The following is a 6,776-nucleotide window of genomic DNA, read 5'->3' on the forward strand; positions in this document are numbered from 1 at the left end:
ATGTTCCCAGCAGTAGTTCCGTCAGCTATGTCGCATGGCATCTCAGGATTTCCAAAAGTGCGAACAAGGAATCGAAAAAGTCTTGTAACATAGGCTTCAAAATGCAGTTTCCCTTCCACTGGTTGAAGTGGGGTGTTTTGGAGCCTGGTAGCCACAAGAAATGAGTCAATACATTGTAGGTAAATGGAGAGGTTTACTTTGGGTAACAGGCTGAATCCTCCTGGAGACAGCTGGGCTATCTGTAGAACCACCTTAGAATTACCTCCCTGGAGAGGTATAGAAGCTGAGATCTCTATCAACTCCTACCTGACACTGTTAAAGGGGTGTTTTTGCAGGACAGCTTCCTGGCAGATAGGCCTGCCAGACGTGTAGATTTGTGGCCCATGCCAGAGAAACTCCCCTCAAAACAGGGTGCAGGAAATTTCAGTAAGTTGACAGAGGCATGGGAATACACAGTCCTAAGGGAATAAGGGATAAAGGTATAAAACGTATTTTTATAGCTTGCAAATATCGCAAAATGCACACTCAGCCTAAGGAATAAACTTCATTAGTATCTTAAATATGTTTTTGTTTCTTTATTCATAATTTCCTTTTGTCCCCGAGGAATAGCCGCTATGATAAATTTTGTTTAATCATTTCCTTGCTTTAAAAATATGTTTCTGCTATGAAGTTAGTTTGGTGAAACTTACATTCAAAAATACATGTATTTGAAGGAATACTATGCATCCTTTCTGTAACTTGTCTGTTTATTGTGCATTGTTTTTCTTATTTATGTTTATGCTTAAAACTAAAGTTTTCTTTTGGTTTACTTGTACTATAGTATTTTGTTATATAAATATATCACATTTAATTCATTTCATTGCTGAACAAGGCTTTCCTGGATGCCAAAGAAAACAGAAAATCATGTATTCTATTGTTTTATTTTGGGGGCTAGCATGTAATCCCATGGACAGTACCAGTGAGAACAAAAAAAAAAAAAAGCAAGACAGGGGTGTAGTATAAGCAAATGAAGTGGGATAATATTGAGCAGAACTTCAAAAGGAAAGTCATGCAGGATATCTCTAGATATGTTGAAATTCTCCGCTGCCCCTCAAAATGTCTTGATGGGGCATGGAATAGGAGAAACAAATAATTTGCCTACTCCTTCCTTTGTNTTTCCTGGATGCCAAAGAAAACAGAAAATCGTGTATTCTATTGTTTTATTTTGGGGGCTAGCATGTAATCCCATGGACAGTACCAGTGAGAACAAAAAAAAAGCAAGACAGGGGTGTAGTATAAGCAAATGAAGTGGGATAATATTGAGCAGAACTTCAAAAGGAAAGTCATGCAGGATATCTCTAGATATGTTGAAATTCTCCGCTGCCCCTCAAAATGTCTTGATGGGGCATGGAATAGGAGAAACAAATAATTTGCCTACTCCTTCCTTTGTCTTTGTTCGAGTCTACCTCAAAAGGCACTAAATTGCATAGGCCTTCTGAGTGGGGTTCCCAGTTCCCTACAGAAAGATGAAAGGAAGTCAGATTTCAAGCGTTGTGATGCAAGTATTTGTAGATGTCCGGAAGGAGTTTTAGAGCCCTAACCCCTCGTGGGTTCTCATGTGTTAGGCTTTGATACTAGAGATTTCACATCACTTTGTTAAATAAATTCTTACCGCAGGTTTTTAATAGATAACATAAAGTTAGAGGATTTCCAGTGCATTTATAACTTGTTAAAAGTTGATCATGGTTGTCTGTTCAACATTATTAAAAATTTTATCTATCTATTAGGATATTATATGACTTATCTCAAAATGAATTGCATCATTATACCATTAGCTATTGAAACAACCCTGAATTTTTTTAGTTAGAAACAATTTGGATATGATGCATTCCACTTTTAATGCACACCTGCACTGGGATTGCTAATATTTTAAAATCACTGCTTTCATGTTCAAGACTGGAATCATTTTGTCACTTTATTTACTGCTCTGTATCTGAACTGGGGTCAAATTGAGTTAACCTCATACAACCGAGTTGATCTACTTTTTCCATTCCTAGAAAAATTGGTAAAACTCACTTGTAAATTTGTCTATGCCTCAGTGTTTTCTTATGGGAAGATTTTTTAAAACTACTGATTTAATTGATTTAATAGATGTGTGAATGCTCAGATTTGTATTCTCAGTATTTTGATATATTTTATTCTTATAAATTATTATTCACCCTACTTTTATTTTTGTTGTGTAAGGGAGGATTGTTCAACCCACAGCCCATGGGACACATGCCACCCAGGATGGCTATAAATATGGCCCAACACAATATTGTAAATTTACTTAAAACCTATGTTTTGCTCATCAGATTTTGTGTTTGTGTATTTAATGTGTGGCCCAAGACAATTCTTCTTCCAGTGTGGCCCAGGAATGCCAAAAGTTTGGACACCCCTGCCCCTTGTATTATCAAATTTATCTGCATTTTCTGTAGTTATAAAATATCTTTATTGTGAATATTATTTATTTGTCTTACTTCCATTTTCTTTATTAATAAAGTTTGATATTTAATTTTTTAAAGAAAAATTTTCCACTATTAACTAATTTTTATATTTTGTTTTCTGTTTCATTAAATTGTGAAATAAAAATAATTTCACAATTTTCTACTCTCTATTCTATTCCTGCACATTTTATTCTGTTGCTTATTTCAAAATTTCTTTAAAAATTCAATGCTTTGTTATTTTCTGAATATTTAGTATTTTCTATTCTAAGATTTTAAGACAATAAATTTTTATGTAACATCTGTTTTAGCTGTATCTCATAAATTTTAATCATAGTATGCTTATAATTGTTAGTTAACAGTAATTTCTAAGTATATCACTGTTCTTATTAAATCATAATTTTAAAATGTTTTTCTCTAACATATGTTTTTTATTATTTTAAATTTTTATCTTGATGCCATTGTGATCAAATAAGGTGCTCTGTATGTCAATCAATTTAAATTTGTAACTAAAGCATATGTGTGCTCTTATATTATTTCATATGCATGGTATTAGTATATATGATCCAATATGTGATACTTTGATCTATGAACCTCCATTTTATGATGCATACTCATTATCCTGTTCACCTTTATTGTATTCTTAGTCACTTAAGTCAGTTTGTCTAATTAATTAGTGTGGAACTCTGTTCAATGTAATGATAATAGTAAAACATTCCATTTCACCTGATAATTATATCAATTTCTATTTTATATATTTTCAAGTTACATTATATGTATAATTTAAAGTTATTATAACATCCATTAAATTAAAAATTATCATTATGTAAATTTCCTCAATCTTTTATAATGGTTTTTGCCATGACTCAATTTTGTATGATATTAATACAGAGTCTCATTTTTTTAGTAATTGACTGGCCTATGTTTGTTAATGCTTTTAACTATGTCATTCTATGTTCTTATGTTTTACTTGTATTAAGCTTTTTTTTTTACTGGAATGCTTATCCCATTTATATTACCTTTGATTATTGATATGTCCAGATTAAATTACATCAAATAACTATGTATCTTTTATTTGTCTTGTGTTTGTGCTTCTTTTGACCCCAAGTCCCTTTTTGGTGGAGAGGTATCTCTTTTGGACATCATTTTTTTATTTTCATTTCACTTTTCCTTTACTTTTTAGAAGTTATATAGTCTATATTTTAGTTTCTAGTTATTTGATACTCACACCTGGCCAAATCAATATGTATATGTGGTTAAGTCAGGTTTCTTCAGAGAAACAGAACCAATAAAATATATAAATATATTTATCAAATGTGTAGTATATATGATCTCTATATGCATACGTGTGTGTGTGGATGCATGTGTATACATGTATGTACTTGTGTGTGTATAAAGACATTAACATTTACTATACAAAAAATTGGCTCCTCTGATTACATAGGCTGAAAAGTCACAAGACCTGCAGATGACAAGACAGAGACTCAGGACAGCCAATAGTGCTGTTTTAATCGGTGTTTAAAAGCCTGAGAACCAGGGTAGCCAATGACATGTGAGTCCAAGTGAAAAGGGTGGGGAAGACCAAGGTCCCAGTTCAAAGACACTCAGGCAGAGAGGAAACTCTTTACTACTCAACCTTTGTTCTCACCAGGCCTTCAACAGACTGGGTGAGTTGAAGCACTCTGTTAAGTAGGGCAACACCCTTTGCTTTACTCAGCCAACCGTTCCAATGTTAATCTCATTTAGAAACAATTTCACAGGTCCAACCAGAATAATAGCTAACCAAATACCTGGCACCCTGCAGCCCAATCAAGTTGATCTGTAAACTAGCCATCACATTACCCTTACCCGAACAATATAAGGCACTTAGAGTACTCTAGTAGAATCATCTAACTTCAAAAACATGTATTACTCCTCTAGGTTTCCTGGTTACCCTGTCTTTTTTGTTTACCCTCAAATCAGATGTTGTTGTAATTGTTTTGTGTGGTCAAACTTTGTTCAAATGCACCCATACATTTATCAATAACACCATTCATTCTTTCTTATTTGATCCGGATTTTGCCCATGATCTCTCTTTTCAAATCACTTTAGGGAAATTCTTTTGGTGGTCTGTAGGCTTTTGTTTTGTGTTTTATAGTTTTATTACACACCTGTTCTTAAAAATCGTCTTTTTCTAGGTATTTGGTTAGAGTTGGCTCAGGTTTTATTTTTGCATCACATAGTTGTTTTGTTTTGTTTTGTTTTGTTGCTCTCAGCGTAATAAAATGCTGGCTATCAATTTAAATGTCATTTTATTTTTCACTCTGATTCTCTTATAAATTAGTATTAATGGTAATAGTGTTTTAAGAATCATCTAAGTTTATTTGATGGTCACTATTTAGGTGTGAATTCCTTTCATTTATCTTACTTGGGTTCCACTTGAATTTGAATTTCTAAATATGTGGGTTTGTGTATCTTATAATTTATGAGCAATTATTAGTCCCAATTACTTTAGATATTGCCTCTTGCCTCTAGTTATCACTCCTTAATGGAAATAAGGAGTGGAAATGAGGAGTAGAAATGTTAGAACCATCTCATTCTGTCCTTCATGTCTCTTAGATTCTTCCTATGTCTTTCCCTCTTTCTCTTTCTCTGTTTCCTCCCCAATCCCCTCCCCCCATTCCAGCTAATTTTCACTGGATTTATTTTGTTCCTTGAGTAGTTAAAATTAATTTTAATGATTTTTCTTTTGTAAAAAATATGTTTATGTCTGCCTTTTATGCCTACATTATGAAGAATTTTAAGCTTCTATGTCAATTCCTTAGACATATGTATAATTGTTTTATAATGTATATCAGATAATTATAGTATCTGAAATATTTACTAGTGTCTTTCTACTATCTGTCCTTGCTGCTGTTGTCATTCACAGTGGCCCATTTGTATATGTATTATGCTTTTATTATGATTACTGGCTGGTATTTTCCTTTGCATATCTTGATAAAGGTTTGTCACCTGGATTAAAATAGAGTTTTTTATGTAATATCTATATTTTCACAATCATTTCTTTGGGAGGGGACAGGTACCACTGTCTCAAGACCATGTGAAATTAAAATATTTACTGGAGACTTCTCAGACTATCAGTCATGAATTTAGAAAACAAAAATTTTGAACCCAGTTTATGAATTTCAAGGGAATAGTGTTTCCTCCACACCCAGTGTCAAGTTTGAGACAGGCAAATTTTCTTACTGACTTGTTCTTCTGGGGTAAATTATTTCTCATCCACCCTTCTTATCTAGTCTTTGGCTTATGTTAGGAGATTATTCTGTTAAATTTCTTTCCTCAGTTTTTTCCCCCTAAGATTTATGTCTCATTTTCTGTTTCTTCGAGCAACCTGCAAAGTGGAAGCATAACACCTTCAGGGACTGACAGATGCCTTCCGGATGGAATCTAACTTGGGCATATACTTATTACCCAGGATCCCTACATCTACTTCATATGTTAGTTTTGTAAGGTCCTTTCTGTCATGTCAGCTCTTATATGCATTTAAAGATCACATTTGTATTCATTACAAAAGCTTAGTTATTTAAATGTGGGTGGGAGTGTTACATACCAAGGTCATGTAAGAAAAGCTGGAACAACATTACTTGTTTTAATGGAAAGAATTTAACATAAGGGATTGCTTAGACAGGTTTTGGAGTACAGAGAAACAGAGCAGAAACATGGAAGTGATGAAGAGATAGAAACAACTGAAAAGAGCTGCCACACCTAGGGCTGGGGAACAAAGAGAAGATGGTGGAGACATTCATAGGAATCATGCTGCAGACCTGAAAGTCCTCTTTGAGGAAAAAAGGCTCCCTGGACCAGAAGCGCCTACATAAGTACCCTAGATAGTAATAAATCCAAATCAGAGTCCTAAGGAAAGGTGTTAGAAGGAGAGGGTCTGCGTAGTGAGTTCTTGTGTGTCAAAAACCTCCGGGCAGCTCTCTTCAGAAGTAGAAATCATATTTCTGAGAAGGGATTGCTAGTATTTTTGAAGGAAGGTCACATACTGGGTGTGGGGATCTGGGGAAAAAATCCCGGAATCTAGGGCTCACCATTACTGCCAATGTAAGGAACGGTGGTTGTGGTCATGTTAACAGGAATACGAAGCAATGTAGTGAGAGGCATTTCTTCTCCCCTGTGCAAAGTTCCAGCCACTCTCTAGCACCCCTTCGGAGAAAACCTAGTAAGACCCCACTGGGTTTGCAGAAATGGGTCTGTAGAACTGTATTCTTTAGCCCTACTATTCAGAAGGGCTGATTTGAAGCTGGAAAATATTTATCTGCTAAACAACAC

Source organism: Sturnira hondurensis, unplaced genomic scaffold (genome assembly GCF_014824575.4).
Source record: "Sturnira hondurensis isolate 20B ecotype Veracruz unplaced genomic scaffold, ASM1482457v3 Scaffold0019428, whole genome shotgun sequence".
NCBI classification, from domain to species: Eukaryota; Metazoa; Chordata; class Mammalia; order Chiroptera; family Phyllostomidae; genus Sturnira; species Sturnira hondurensis.